Raw genomic sequence first — 16,736 nt, forward strand, 5'->3', positions numbered from 1 at the left:
CTTAATTAAATGATGGTGTTGGTATGGGAGACAGGTCTCAGGTATCCAAGGCTAGTAGTGGTCTTGAGAATATTTCACATCTGACAAATGTGAAATAGTTATATGAGAATAGTTATATGGTTATAACTGAGAAATAGTTATATGGTTAGAGAAGAACAGTGTAGTTAGGAATTAATGGATGGAAGAGAAAAGGGGGATCCTAAGAGACAAAGATCCTACCTATTGTGGCATGTGTGTGTGTATTTAGTAGTATCTGTCTGCGTGTGTTTGTTTGTTGATTGTGTTTTGGCTACATACCTTATAATGTAATGTTTGGTTTTTGAAAGTGACAAAGCCATATATCTTTTAAAATAGGGACTTAAAACAAGAACCTCTTGAATTTTCACTTTATTTCATTTCCCCCCCCCTTTTTCCCCTTTCAGATCTTTTATTTTCCCCACAGGAACCCATAGGGGAGAAGACTCAGAATGACATAAATGCAGGAACAATGAAACTGAGGGGAAAGGGCTAATGGCAGCCCTGAGTAAGTGCTGGGAAAAGAGCCTGGACACCAGGGGTGGAGAAAAGGAAAAAGTCTAGCGAGTACCTAAGTAATTGACCTCGTTCCTAGCATGGCTGCTATGCCACACAATTACAGAGTTTGATATTGTAAAGGATCAGAGAACTGTGGGCTCTGCTTGAGGCACTTTCAAACCTCACTGCTCTACCTGAATTGAAGCTGAAGCCTGTGGGATGATTGACTTCTGACTTTATGGCGGTGAATAGGCAGACCCAGAAGGGAAGTGGGTGGAAGGAGTGCTGGCCTGGCCCTGTTTATCTTCCCCACTGTAGGCAGGGGGATTGTACGCTTGAAATCAGCATGAGAGTGGCCCTGCAAAACATGCTCACATTACTATTTGGAAGCCCGTGTCTGGAAGTTAGCTACATAGCTGGGTTTGAGGGATGGTTGTCTTTGTGATGTCTCTCTACTTTTGGCCTGCGCTTATTTTCCCATGAGGGCTGGGGCAGGGACCACAGAGAAGATTTAGAACAAAGTTAAGTTCCAACCCTTCATTTAGCCCTGTGACCTAGGTAGGACAAGCTTCTCTACTCTCTTTGCCTCAGTTCCTCAACTGTAAAATGTGATAACAATGATACATTTACCTCAGAGGAAGAATAAATGAGTTTATGTGCTCAAGCAGTGCCTAGCACAAAGTCGGTGCGGTAGAAATGTGGTCTGGGATAGCAGACCACGTAAACAACAAAGCGATGCATTCTATTCCTCCTGAGTGCCTCTACCACATTCAGTGCATATTTTGTTACTATTAGTTTTCTAAATTTTTGCCCTTAGATTTTATTATAGGACTTCATTTTGTCATAGTTACCTATCCCCAGCAGATGCAGGGAAATAGTTACAGATGTGACCAAGAAAGACATGGTATATGCAGATTTGGGTGCATTTCGTGAGCTTTTTAGTCCTAGGTGAGGACTTGGGAAATGATAATGGTGACAAGAGGTAAAGTCTCTGATGTGCCAGTCACATTTTCCCTGCAACAGTAGTCATTTGTTAGAACTCAATGCAAATAGAAGTATACTTGATAATACATTCTTTTGGGTAATACAAGCTATGCAATGCTTATACTTTATACAAAACTGTATGTTTAAAATTTGCTCATGTTTAAAAGAATGGTGATTATTATGACTGGCCCTCACAGAGCATGGTTTAATATTTTCTAACAATTTTTTTATTATTAAAGTTGTTGATTTTGTGATCATTTTAAATGGCACTGATTTTATTCAAAAATAATTTTAGGTTTAGTGTGGTATTATTATTATTATTATTATTTTATTTTATTTTATTTTTTTTTGAGATGGAGTCTCGCTCTGTCGCCCAGGCTGGAGTGCAGTGGCCGGATCTCAGCTCACTGCAAGCTCCGCCTCCCGGGTTTGCGCCATTCTCCTGCCTCAGCCTCCCGAGTAGCTGGGACTACAGGCGCCCGCCACCTCGCCCGGCTAGTTTTTTGTATTTTTTTTAGTAGGGTTCTAGTTTCCTTGTTTTCCTGTACAAGCGGAACCAGTTAGATAAAATAACCTGTTTCTCTTTAAAGAAGAGCTGTTTTCTTTTTCTGTAAGTGACATTTTTGCAGTATCATGGTCCAAAACGATTAGCTAGACTGAGAATAAGGTAAGTGATGAATTTGCAGGAATTTCTGTGAAGTCCTAAAACACTCGTACCTTGTAGCTTTGCTAGGATATGAGTATTGGAGGTAACATCACTATTAGTGGTAATGGATTAAATTGAAACACTTTGGCGTCTTACAAAATTCTTTTTCTGGCTCACAAGTGTCAGCCTGACAGACCATCTTAAAACCTGGAGGTTCAATACCTTACTGGATTAACCAACAGGCCTTTTGTAAGAATGTTTTAAGATTTTTAGAAAGGCACAAGTTGGACTGTTTTAAATAATCAAAATAAATAGTGAAGTTTCTCCTTTGTAATTTATGGAGAGGGAAATACGTTTTGTAATTTTTACCTGCCAAATTATTGAAATTTTCACTTTGCAGTTTAGCTGCTTTTAAATGAAATTTGAAACAAAACTACCTGGTACTTGATTATAATAAAAAATTGAGGGCTTTTTGTTTGTTTTGTTTTCCCTTCCACAATGGATCACGATTACTCTACTTTAGGTTGTGACCTTGGTGAATCTGGTATCACCATTTGGAAAATTAAGGCCCTAAAGCTGGAGTGAGTTTGGGAGGCTAGAGTGTAGCTCTTCAGAGCCAAGGGGGAGAGGGCGGCTTTTCCTGGGTTTACTCTGTGGTGAGCAGATCAGTTCTCGTTTCATTTAACACAGCACACAGGCAGCAGCCACTTCTCAACTTTCCCAGCTTTCTCTACCCTTTAACTCTTGGATTATAGTTTCTTTGTTCATTCTTTTTAAAACGTTTGGCTTCCTTTTACAGTTAGGTGGGTCCCTGTGTGAGCAAATAAAAAAGAACTTTTTATCTTGGGCATATCACTTTATTTCTCTGGGTCACTTTTTTTCATATAAAATATGATGAAGTCGGATTGCTTTCTAGATAGAGAACTCTGTGAAGCGGGATAAGATGAGAATAGGTCCTTTGGTGGGCCTTCCTCTTGTTTTCTTTTTTTTTTCATTTTGCTCAGTTCCTTGTATTTACTGCAACCTGGGTAAGTAAGTAACATTTATCTTTAGAAAGGCAAACTAACCCTTTATTCTTTCGTTTCCGTCTTTTTCAATGAAGCCAACCAGAATTTTGAGTTGCAGGCACCTGATGATATACTTTAGTAAATATTTTATAATTTTACAAGTATATTAAATATTAAAGTACCAATAGTGAGAAAGTTTCTGTGATAGCTTCCAAAGTGATTGACTGACTAATCAGTAAGATTTACTAAGGACTTAAAATGCTCCCAACATAGTAAAGAACTATAGGAGCTACGGAAAGTGTTTACAGTATATGAGAAAGATGAAAACATCTGAAAGAAAGAACAGCCAGGCACTAAATCGTGCTCTGCTGAGTGAGCGTGCTCCAGCATGGGGATGATGTGTGCATTATGGTCATTGTTAGCATGAACTGAGTTAGTTGTAGTTCAGTTGTAGTTTGTGAGACGCAAATTACGGGTGAGTGAAAAGAGTTAAAGACAATCTAGGTTTTTAGGGACATCATGAGCAAAGGCACTAGACAGGAATTAGGCTGGTTTGGGTGAGGAGAGGAGAGGAATGAAGGGAGGGTTTGGATAGTTTTGTGATATGGACACGGAGTGGGCACTTTAAGGAGTAGAAGAGTTACCAAGGTAGGTACTGGTGCTGGCAAGATGACTCTAGACCCCAGTGAGAGCAGTTTAGATTGGAGGGAGGGAGATGCTCAGAAGCGTTTGTGATGGTTCCTTGAATTCCATCTTATATCTTTGACTTCTTGAATTTAATTTCTACCAGGTACTCTGCCTAGATCAGTTCCTGTTGGCAGTTTTGATTTGATTGGATGTTTTAACAAGTCCTCTTAACTTTGCTATATTCTAATCTGGTTATAATATTATGGAATCTTAAAAATCTTAAAGTTAGAAGGGGCCATCTTCGCAGCCAGTACAGGAGCCGCACCCTTGATTTTTGAAGTAGTTATTCTGTTTCTGAATGTGTGAACCTTTTTTTTTTTTTTTTTGAGACGGAGTCTTGTTCTGTCGCCCAGGCTGGAGTGCAGTGGTGCGATCTCCGCTCACTGCAAACTGCACCTCCGGGTTCAAGGGATTCTCCTGCCTCAGCCTCCTGAGTAGCTGGGACTACAGGCAGCACGTGCCACCAGGCAGCACGTGCCACCACACCGAGCTAATTTTTTTTTTTTTTTTTTTTTTTGAGAGGGAGTCTTGCTCTGTCACCTAGGCTGGACTGCAGTGGCGCAATCTCGGCTCACTGCAAGCTCCGCCTCCCAGGTTGACGCCATTCTCCTGCCTCAGCCTCCTGATTAGCTGGGACTTCAGGCGCCCGCCACCGCGCCCGGCTATTTTTTTTGTATTTTTTAGTAGAGATAGGGTTTACTGTGTTAGCCAGGATGGTCTGAATCTCCTGACCTCGTGATCCATCCACCTCAGCCTCCCAAAGTGCTGGGATTACAGGCGTGAGTCACCTCACCTGGCCTGTGAACCATTTTTTAAGGCATCCTTACATTGGTAGATTTCATTCAGAGGTTAGTCAGCCTTTCCTCACTTTATCTGGAGCTACACAAAGTCTACTTTTTCAGTATTGGAGCCCCTCAGATAGTGGAGGACAGTTATGATGCCTCCTTCTAAACTTTATTTATTTTCTTTGTCTAAATATTTCACTGTCTCTTCCTTTTATTTCAGGATTCCCCACCATTATTCCTTTTTTCCCCCTAAGAGGCCATCTCAGCTTCAGACTCACATTATTCCTGTCCATCATCTGTATATGCTGCATTTTATTGAATACTCAGAATTGAACATAATATCCTTTTAAAAAAAATAAATTGTGATGTTTTTAGCAGCAAACAACAGAAACCCCCTACTCATCTGGCTGAAACAATAAGGAATTTACTTTTTTTCTGTTTGTTTCTGAGATGTACATTTTATTCATATGTGATTATTTCTGAAATTGAGACACGTGGTCCATTTAAAACCATGGTGCATCAATTTGACAACATTTTTTTCCTCACTATGATTAACAAAATAATGATGCATCTTAACCGCTGACGAGCCTTGCATTTGATGAAGTGTGATAATATCTCACATATCAGGAGCTCCTATAGGTAGTGCAGGTTCTTGGTTGGTTATTTTATCGGCTTGATTCCATCAAGGACCCAGCATGGTGGATCTGTTTTGGCTTGCCCTTGGGGTCATGAGATAGCTACAGAGGGTCTAAGCATCAAATCTCTAATCAACGACATTCTAAAGGCCAGAAGAGATAAGGTCCCTTCTTTGTCTTCATTTTTAAGAGTAAGCAGAATTTCTAGAAGTTGCACCTCCTTGGCTAGAATTGTTGTATACCCCATTTCTAAACTTACAGATATGGAGTTGCCATTCTTAGTTCAGTGGTTCTTGGTCCGTGGTTTTCAAACTGGTCTGCATCAGAATGACTAGGAGAACTTATCAAAACACAGATTGCCAGGCCCTACCTGAAGAGCTTCTGCTCTAGGTTGGATTGGGGACTGACAATTTGTGTTTTTCACAAGTTCCTGGTTGAAGCTGATGCTGCTGATGTAAGGAATGGGGATGGGCCCAGCCTGCCTGAAAGCACATGGCAAGCTGATGGCCAAACAGAAGCAGGGTCTGTTAGCAGGAAGTGAGGCGGGGCAGCTGTGAGGGCAGCAGCTGTCCTTTTCTCTCGCGATCTAGGTCAGTTTTTGTCATAGCTGTCATAACAGACTGCATTGTGGTCATCACTTGGGGGTTGTACAGACTATGCTATTAGTAAATTAAGTTTTGAGAATGACTTCAATTATATGCAGCAGTGGATCAAGTAGATTGAAGATAATGTTTGTTATTCTCTGATGACATGCTTTCTAGAGGGTGAAAGAAAAGGTGACTTGTCATTGGGACTCCAGAGAATTGGATACCCCTGTGGGTATATATAGTGGATGTTAGTAACAGCTGATGTATATTAACTCATTGAAACATCCAACTAAATTCGTAAGCTAGTACTGTTAATGTCCATGTGTCGCAAGGAGGAAACTGGCTTAAAGAAGGTAAGTAATTTGCCTAATGTCATACAGCCTGTAAATGGTAGAACCAGGTTTCAGAACCATGCAGTTTGGCCTCACAAGCCACACTTTTAATCACATGTCCTACTGAGTGCAGGCAAGCGGGTCCTCTGTTCGCAGGAAGGGTAAGACTGAGAGGTTCATTTTATACTTTTGGCTTGTATGCAGTATGGTGGGATTAGTGTTCTGGTAATTATTCCCTTTCTTCTAGGCTCATCTCTGGCTATATTTGTGCAGTTGATGTACTTGAACGTAAGTGTAGAACCTAAAAAATTGGGTTAGCTGTGTCTGTCCATGTTTCATCATCTTTGCATCTTGTAAGCCTGCCATTCCTGTCTGTGCACATGCTGGAGGGAAATATGATTGTATAAATAGAAATGAGCACAGAGACCTGTGTTTAAACACTTGTTTTTGTTTTGTTTTGTTTTGTTTTGCTGTTGATGGAGGTGGATTCTTTTCATAAAAGGGATTGTGTTGGTCAGGGTCTTAATGGCAACTAATGAATTAAACACAAAGGTTTTTAGTTGCTCTAGAATTGTTGGGAAAGCTAAAGAAACTCAAGGCCAAGTTTCTAGGCACAGCTCCTGAAGCAGATTGAAAATCTGGTTGTCTGATTTCTCGCCAGGCCCTGCCTAGCACTTTCAGCAATAGCCATCCTGAACAACTGGCCCTGTTCTCTCGCTTGTGGTCTTTGTGGGTGCTGTTTTCTTTCTCTGGTACACTCAGTCTTCCTCTTTTCTTGGCTAATGCTTCTCATCCTTCAGGCCTTATTCTAAGTTTTACTTTTACATTTTTCCTGGTCCTTCCATAATAATCTCATTCAGACTGTTAGATGCTTCTGCTCTCTGCTTCCATTGCACCCTGTATTTCCCCTGTCATTATGGCTAACAATTGATTATTGCCTTTCCCCACTCCTTACTGCGTCCCAGTGCATGGCACAACACCGTGCTTGGATGTAGCGAGTTGGGTGGTTTAGAATTGAAAAGTCACTGATTACACATTTGAAGCTTCATCATCAAGAAATAGATACCAATCACCAACTTTTAAGTTGTAATTTATAATTTTCATAATTGTAATAGACTCAACAGATTTTTGCTTTGGTTTGAGTATAACACCATTTATAACATATCTAATGCAGCTTAATGGAGATTGGATAACTGACCTGTTTGCTAATAATTATTTGAAGTTTAGAAACTGGGAATCTGAGAGATTTTTAACTAGATAAAAAGACTCTAAAAAGTAAACCTTTTGGCCAGGCATGCTGGCTCACGCCTGTAATCCCAGCACTTTGGGAGGCCAAGATGGGAGGATTGCTTGAGACCTGGAGATTGAGCCCAGTGAGATGGTGAGACCTTCATCTCTACCAAAAAACCCCCAAAGAATTAGCTATGTATGGTGGCATGCACATAATAGCCCTAGCTAATTGAGAGTCTGAGGTGGGAGGATCCCTTGGGTCCAGGAGTTCAAGGCTGCAGTGAGCTATGATCACACCACTGCACACCAGCCTGGGCAACAGAGAGATACCCCATCTCTAAAATAATACATACATACATACCTTTTATTTTAAAATAATTTTAGGGTTTTTTTGTTTACAGAAAAACTTAAAGATAGCACAGAGTATCCATATACACCTCACCAGCTTACCCCACTGTTAAAATTGTATGTGACCATGGTACATTTGTCCAAACTAAGAAACCATCAGTGGTATGTTAGTGTTATACCCCAGGCTTTATTTGGGTTTCTCCAGTTTTTCCATGTATGTCTTCCTTCAGTTCCAGGGTTCAGCCTAGTGGACCATCTTGCATTTTGTTGTCATGTCTCCGTCTCCTCTGGGCTGCAACAGTTTCTCAGTCTTTCCTTGCTTTTCATCACCCTGACAGTTTGGAGGAGTGCTAGTCAGGCATTTTGTAGGATATTCATCAATTTGGGTTGGTCTGACATTTTTTTCTCATTAGACTAGGCTATGGATTTTTGGAAACAATACCCCAGAGGTGAAGTGACCGCTCATGACCTCATATTAGAACGTGTATGGTAGTCACATGACATCATGGCTGAGGTTCATCTTTGTCACTTGGTTAAAATCCTATTTGCCAGGTTTCCTACTGTAAAGTTACTCTCTTTGCCTTTGCCCCCATCTTCCTTGGAAGCGAGTTCCTAAGTGTAGCCTACCCTGGAGGACTCTGTGTGTGAGTGCATGTGTGCGTGCGTGCATCTGTGTCTGTGGTGGGTGGGGTGTTAGGCTTCACCTCCTGGATTGGGGAGTATTTACCTATGTCATTTAGAATTCTTCTGTAAGCGAGATTTGTCTTTCCCTTTCCCACCCCAAAATAGATATTTTGATTTACCACTGTGCAGTCACTTTGTAGTATTTTGATGACAATTGAATAGATAGTTAATGGGTGTCTAATATGTGTTAGATACTGCGCTAATTTTGGGGGCAGTAATTTTTAACTTCTTTGGGGTCACATGCCTTTTTGACAGACTGATATTTGCTATAGACTTTTTCTCCAAAAACATTAAGATACACAAAATACTGCCCGCAATTTTAGGGATTTCACAGATCTTTGAAACTCTTATGATTTCAGTTAATGTAATGTCTGCCCTCCAGGAATTCAGTGCAGCTGAAGAGGCAGGCAGGTAGGGAGATAGAATAGGATGTGTTGCATGCTGTCAGGTGTAGTTTTACATTGGATGAGGTGGTAGAGAAAGCTGCAGAGAGGAGATGTTATTTGAATTTGGCCTTGAAGAATGACGAAGAGTTAAATCCACAAAGGTTGGAAAAGCATTCAAAACAGAGGGAGAAAAACCGACAAAGACCTATGCAAAGAAGCATGATGCACTTTGGAATTGGTACAGTTTCTGATCTTGCCACAGTGAAAGGTAAAGAGGGAAGGGGCTTGATGTAAAATTAGAGAGGTAGGAGAAGGCATAGAGTGGAAAGAGAATTGGATAAGTTTCTCAATTTATCATGCTTAAGATGTTTAAATGACTGTTTATAATTTTGTATGTAAATTATTTTCATCTTGAGTTTTATGGCTTAGCGCTTTACTGCTTCACTTGCATAGTGCCTGCATGAGTTCAGGAGTGAGGAGGAGGTGAGGAGATGTGAGCTGCTATTTGAAGAAGTTTGGGTATGAAGGACTTGGGCAGTGAGAAAGGTAGTTGAGGGGCCCAAAGAAGTGTTTTGTTGCAAGTTGGGAGAGACTCGAGTGTGTTTAAATAAAAGGAAAGTTTAAATAAAACTGGTAGAGAAGGAAAGCAGGTAATTGAAATAGCTCCTGCAAAGGTGAAAGGGTTGCGTTCACACAGAATAGGCGCTTCCTTCATTGCATCAGGAGAGAAGGAAGACATGATCTCATTTGCACTGAATTGCTTGTGTGGATTGTATTTAGAATGATCAGCTTACACAAAACTTATGGTTGGCTTATGGGTAAGTTCAGCTCTGGCCTGAACTTCCATCTTGCTGTTACATATTCAGTGTGCTTATTTAATTCCTTCTATTAGTGTATTTAAGGTCTTTGCTAAGTTCTGGTGATAGAGATATCAGAGCATCCATGCCCTTGATAAACTTAGTTGAGATGATTAAGGTTACAGAATAGGTATATAAAAGGATAAAAAAATGTATGTAATGAGACAAATTCGACAGCTCTTTCTCATGCTGTGGGCTGCAGGCTTTGACCAGAGTAGCCACTCTGCTTTCTGCTTCTTTTAGGGTGCTGAGGGAAATGAAATTCGGGTCTGTGGTAGTTTATTTTGTCCTAGATAGTTTATTATTTAAAAATGAATTCAGTCGGTTCTGTACAGTGTGACTTGTTAATTTCTAATCTGATAGATACTATTTATAAAGAAATTGAGCCTTTTATGAGGAAATCATTCCTGAATAAAACATTAAAATTTTGCACATGTTTGAACGTAGGGCTGACCCTATGCTTAACAAAAAGAGGTTTTTGATTGTTGTTGTAAAGCCCTTTGGGCATGATATTAATTGACTTTGGAAATTAACTTAAAACTTCATTAGGCAGCCATTACTTTTGCATTTATATTCTTTCTGCTCTAAATTCCTGGTGAAAAACGTATGCACTTCACTCCAAACACTTAAGAACTGATACTGAAGTTTTATTGTTGAAAAACCGTCTAATATCGTAATTATAAGCAAATAACTCACTTCAAAGAAAGATGTTCCTTTTGCAATGGATTTTTGTAAAGAACCGTTAATAAAATTATGTAATTTGAACTAGTAATAGACTCAAAACCTTTAGAGTCAGTACATTTTCTGCTTCTGGACTCATTCATTCAACAAATCTGTGCAAAACACTATGGGCGTAGCAGGAAGAAAGACATGGTTTCTGCTCTCGAGCTTCCGGTCTAGTGAGAAGACATATTGGACTGGAGTGGTTCATGTTGGAAAGGGAAGCTGTCAGAGGGAGTAGACATGGGAGTGACCTTGTTTGTGAGAAGCTATCATCCTCTCTAGTATGGTGAGATCTGCACCTTGAGGGGTAAGAAGGACGTGGAGAAACATGGGGGAAGAATTTTTGAGGCCGAGGGGACAGTGTGAGAGATTGCTGGGTGAGCAGAGAGAGATACCTTGTGATGAGGACGATGCGGTGCAAACTCTTGTAAAGATTTTGACTTTATCCTGAAAATGCAGGAAAGCCGTGGATGACAGGTCATGTTTGCATTTCTAGTAAGATCACTTTGACTGCAGTGGAATGGAGTGGGACAGAGTGGAAAATAGATGGGTGGGAGGTTTGAGTAAGGTGGGGAGGCCAGTGAGACTTCTGTAGTGCCAGTGTCTCTGCAAGTGATGAGGACGGTGCTTTGTAAGGACCTGTTAAGCTCTGTGTGCTGAGATACTGCAGAAATTGTCCAGAGAAAACTGTGTCTGTGTATAAAACAGACAACTGTTGCCTCTTGTAGGAAGTGTAAAGCTATATTTGTGTGCATATAGTTCTTGAATCCCATGTAAGGATCTTGAATTCTATTAAGGCTCCTTATCCTGAAGATAACGTACAACTATTGTGAAGTCTTTATTAATTTTTTTCTCTTGAGAGGGGTCCCTTGTTTACTTTATAAAATAAGATTTTAAAATATTCACATTATAAAGTCTTTGGTCATACTGGTTTAAAAACAAAATTTTCCCTTCAGTTTTAAACATATCACACTACCAGTGTGGAATACTTGACCCCTAATTAACTAATAAGGCAAGGAATCCAATCTGCGCAAATGTTAAATAGTGCCATTTAAAATTTGGAAGCCTGAAGCAAGACAGTAAGGCTTTGGTAACTGTAGCCAAGCCAAGTGGAATCTTTCTGAGTGATAAAATGAGCTTGTAAAATGAGCACAATTGTGGGAGTACGCAATATCAAGACTGGTGAAGCAGGTGCCAGTGGTTGGGGGCCTCAGGATGAAACCGTGGTTCTGGCCAAAAGATTGCTGTTTGTTTTAATCTCTAATGCAGCTCAGATAATATGAAGCTGTGCTGCTTGAAAATCTTTTATATTTCTTGATTTGTCTTTCCCTTCCTGGAGGAGTAGACATGTTATACAGCAGATATATGAGAATATGATAGAATTTTAGAATTAAAATTTGACTCCCTTGAGTGTAGACTACTGGGAAGATTTGAAGAGGCTAGAGGCAGTCGATGGAAAGAAAAGAGGACAGAAGACAAGGTACTTTGGTTTTCTCTTAAAAAGTTGAAGGGTAGACCCTATTTACAGGCAGAGAAGGAACCAACAGAAAAGGAAGATTACATGTATTCTAGAAACTCTTACTTAATTTTGAAGAAAACTGTAAAAAATAAAGTGATACCTTCCCAGCATTAGCCAAACTGTGAGTTTTGAGGTGTGATTTCCAAGACTGCTCTCACTTCTCACACCAACTGCAAGTTTGGGGTGTTTCCAAAACCACCTTCAGGTCTGAAAATTTGCTGGAAGGACTACTCATAGAACTCACTGAAAGCTGTTACACTGATTGTTATGGTTTATTAAAGGGAAAAGATACAGATCAAAGTAAGCCAAAGGAAGCCACGGGGCAGAGTCTGGGGAAGGTTCTCATGTGAATCTTCCGTTCTCTTCTCCCATGGAGTCTGGGCAGTGTTACCCTCCTGGTCCTGATATGTGACCATACATGTGGAGTGTTGCCAACCAAGGAATCTCTTCTGATATTTGGTGTCTAGAGTTTTTATTAGAGCTTCCTGAGGTAGCATGTTTGATTGATTGATTGCCCACAGAGTTGAGCTCCATCACCACGTCTGCTGATACCGTGCGAGCCAGAGCTCCCACCCTAAATCACATGATTGGTCCTTCTCGTATGGCCAACCCTACCCTAAGATCCAGTGTGGCCAACCCCGGCCTAAACAAGGACACGTCTATTAGATATGACACAGGTTACCTCCCACTAGCTGAGGGCAAAGGCCAGATGTCTCTTCTGGGCAAGGCCAGCTTCTTTCCTACCCACCTAGGCTTTTAAAAGGATTACTTTGAGTTTTATGTTGGGAATGGTCTTGAAGGGCAGGGGTGGAAGCAGAGAGACCAATTAGGAGGAATACTTGCAGTAGTCCAGAGGGAGTGTTTGCTTCACCCCTGGTAATGGTGGTAGGGATGATAAGTAGTTGGAGTCTGGAAATATATGGGAGGAAAGGAGCATGAGGATCTGTTGATGGTTTGGATACAAATATGCAAGAAAGGGAGAGGAAGGAGTCCAAGAGACCTCTTCAGGCTTTTGGCTTGAGCAGATCAAAGAATGGAGAACTCATTACTGAGATATTCAAAAGTCAGTTGTCCATCCTAAGAATTAGATGGTTACCACTGCTGCCGCCAATTAAGAGGAGATCACAGAAACCAGCCCTGTACTGGTTGGTGTATTGCAACTCATTTAAAAAAAATCATTCCTTGTATTTCAGATACTTGAAAAAAGAAATCTGTTGTGGCTTATAATCCCCATGTCAGGAGTTCAAATGAACAAAAGACCAGTTTATTTGATGTTATTACTTTTATATTTATTTTATCAAAGTTTCTAAACTGTATTGAGATATTTTTAATTATTTCCAAAAAGCAGTAGTTATAGAGTTTTGGGGGCTGAAGTTATCCAACCTATTGAAACTGGTCACATTTTGAGAAATGCTTGTTCTGTATGTTATACATGTTACATGCATGAGTAATTTCATATTTCCTCATTTCTAACAGAGGCCTTAGTTCCTTCATGCTCTCTCTTGACCCAGTAAATTGGTTTATTTGGGTCAATAGAGAGTAGTTATCCGAAGGAACCGTTAAGATTGAGTTCAGTTGTTCATGTAGCTTTTCTTCTACTTTGGTCGCGGTTATTTTTATATAGGCTCAGTTTCTTCATTGGATTAAACTGTGAATGTTGGCACCTATAATAATTCACTGGGTAATGTGGAATAATCTAATTGTATTCTAATTGTAATTCAAAAATTAATAATTCTTTCAAATAGCAAGATTTCGTTAGTATTACTCTGTGATCACAGTCAGAAGCAAACCAAACCGTGGCATTCTGTGAGCTAGTGCAGATCTGTGGGCTACAGCTTGGACCATTTTAAAGCCCCAGTAATCCCGTAATATTTTGCTGAACTATGGAAAGTAAAAGTAGTGTGCTTAGAACTGCTTAGGAAACTTCTCATCATTCGAAATTTTGACTGGATGATTTTATTTGTTTGTATCAGTGGCTGAAAGGAATGACCAGAAAAGAAGTACTCTGTCCAAAGTTGAGAATCAACATGTCATTTCTTGGCATGGCACTTTAGTTCTCTGGGTTACTAACTTAGTTCTGTTCAGTTGTTATTCACAAGCAAACAAATGAGTGAAATAAAGCAAACTAGGTGTTACTGAAGTTAAAAAGAGAATGAGAATCTTCGTTCAAAATTTATATTTATTAGGACAAACGTTCAGGGAAAGTTCTTCAGGGGCAAGACATCTCATCCTGGTAGGAAATGATTACACTTACATGGTGAGGTAGTTTACTTTTCCTTTCTCCCTTCCTTCTTCTTTCTTTTCTTTGGACTCTTCCTCCATCTTACCCATGATTTACTGTGTATCTAGCTTTTTAAAAATCCCACTAAATATATTCGCTTAACTTTAAAAATGTGTTCCACCTTGACTGGCGTAGATAAGGGCAGCAACATGCCAAGGTATTTTCTGGAATCAGAGGCCTGAGGACCTTCTGAATGTTTCAGGAAGGACAATTGTAGAGAAGCAAAGAGCCCTTAAATGCTTCAGAGAAGTTTGGGTCATACACTTCCCCACAGCCTGTATCTCACAGCTGATAGCACTGTGGTCCTTGGCATTCCGGCCCTAAGATTCCCAAGAGTGTCACTTTTTACTACTGGGAAAATATTCTTAAGATTCTTATTTGAATTCTGTATACTTTAGCAAAATCCTGTGTACCTTAATGTAAATTGAGAAAAAAGGGACCACTTTGTTTTTATAGTAATTTGTTGATAAGTTTTGTGATTACCCTTGTTTGCCTTTTTCCTGTGATCTTCTTTACTCTAAGTAGTAGTCTTCAGTTTAATATCCTTTTGAACAGGACTTGTTTTTTTCCTTCCCAACAAGTACTAAGAATGATCTCATTTGCTTTTACATAGCCAAAATTGTAATATTAGTACGGGTTTATTAGTTGTTCTTCCCGTTGCTGATGGGAGCTACTGGGAACATGTAAAGGCTGATTTGTAATGGCATTTTAAAAGGCGGGGCAGGGAGATGTAAGGCAGAAGGGAATGTGGATGGATGTATTGAACAAGCTTGAGAAAATGAAAAAAAAAAAAAAAAAACTTGTTGAAAGATTGTCAAATGGGTGGTGGGTCTGGATTTTCTGAACTGAGACCCTCGGTTCATCTGATCTGAATCCACTGTGCTGCCAGACTGCACCGTTGCTTCTGCTATCAGTGCTGCGTGGTTTAGCATGAGCTTTTAGGGAAATGTCACATCTTGTTCACATGGGTAGAATTATATTACATCTGCTCTTACTGATCATGAACCAAGATTAAAATCTTGCCGTTCTCAACAGAACAGATAATAGAAAATTACAGCAAATGATGTTCATGTTCTTCGCTCTTAATCAGTTTTCTGCAGTCCTACAAAATATTTTTCTGAAGTACATGTAAATATTTTCTTTATATACACCTAGCAAATGCACAGTGTGTGATGATATTTTTATGAGTATACATGAACTTGGCTTAAAGTTCAATAAATATGGTTTAAAATTGGGAAGGAAAAAATAAATAATTTCAAGGTTGCATACTTTCACTAGTAGAAATTCTCTACTTTTGGGACAAAAATTATTATTTTCCAGATATCCAATGAGTATGTCACTTGCTGGGGAGAAAGAGGAACTGGAAAAATGTCCTGAAGAGGTTAGGGCATGTGGTAAAAGGGGCACATTTTAAGGGCTACTCTCAAAAGAGTCTTACATGAAGCATATTAGTTTGGGTTTATTTTTTCTTGGGAGGAGTTCTAACATAATTTTAAGTTAAGGAAAGATAGCACAAAATTGCATTCAGTGAATAAAGTGAACAACACACATCTTTATTATGGTTGGAGGAGATAGAAGAAAAGAGAAGAAAAAAACAACTGATTTCAAGGTTGGAAGGAATTTTTTTTTTTTTTTTTTTTTGAGATGGAGTCTCCGTCGCCCGTGCAGTGGCTTGATCTTGGCTCACTGCAATCTCTGCCTCCCGGCCTCAAGCGACCCTTCTGCCTCAGCTTCCTGAGTAGCTGGGATTGTAGGCGCCGGCAACCACACCCAGCTAATTTTTGCATTTTTGGTAGAGACGGGGGTTTCACCATGTTGGCCAGGCTACTCTCAAACTCCTGACCTCAGGTGATCCATCCTCCTTGGCCTCCCAAAGTGCTGGGATTACAAGTATGAGCCACCACACCCAGCCTGGAAGGAATTTTAAGAGATGGTTCTGTCCAGCTCCTCTTTTCCAGATAGTTAGATATTCCAATTTAAGAAATGGGATGGAATCAGGGAAGTTTCCAGAACTCCGGGGGTAAGGGTACTTATCTAATCAAATTTACTTTTACCTTGTTTTCTACAAATGGCTTATGCACAAAGGATAAAACAACAGTGGGTTTAAAAATTGATACATGATATTTTACATATTCATGGGGTACATGTGGTATTTTGTTGCATGGATAGAATGTGTAATGATCTACTTGGGTTATTTAGGGTATCCATGACATTGAGTACTTATCATTTCTGTGTTTGGGGAACCTTTTGAGTTCTCTTGTAGTTACTTTGAAATACACAAAACATTGTTGCTAAATGTAGTCCCCCCAACTCTGCTATCAAACATTGGAACTTATACCTTTTAACTGTGTGTTTGTATCCATTAGCCATCCTGTCTTCATCCATTGACCAGCCCTCTCCCTTACCCAACTCTTCCCAGCCTCTGGTATCTCACATTCTACTCTTTACCTCCATGAGATCAATTTTTTAGTTCCCACATGTGAGTGAGTACATGCAGTATTTGTCTTTCTTTGCCTGGCTTATTTAACTTAA

At 39.9% G+C, this 16,736-nt stretch overlaps 1 protein-coding gene across 1 annotated transcript in view; it reads left to right on the forward strand.

Annotated features, from left to right (window-relative positions):
• The window catches only part of XKR6 (XK related 6), a 339,999-nt gene that overhangs the window by 37,190 nt on the left and 286,073 nt on the right, over positions 1-16,736 (forward strand). The window lies entirely within an intron of this gene.

The sequence above is a fragment of the Macaca fascicularis genome, chromosome 8 (assembly GCF_037993035.2).
Source record: "Macaca fascicularis isolate 582-1 chromosome 8, T2T-MFA8v1.1".
Taxonomy (NCBI): domain Eukaryota; kingdom Metazoa; phylum Chordata; class Mammalia; order Primates; family Cercopithecidae; genus Macaca; species Macaca fascicularis.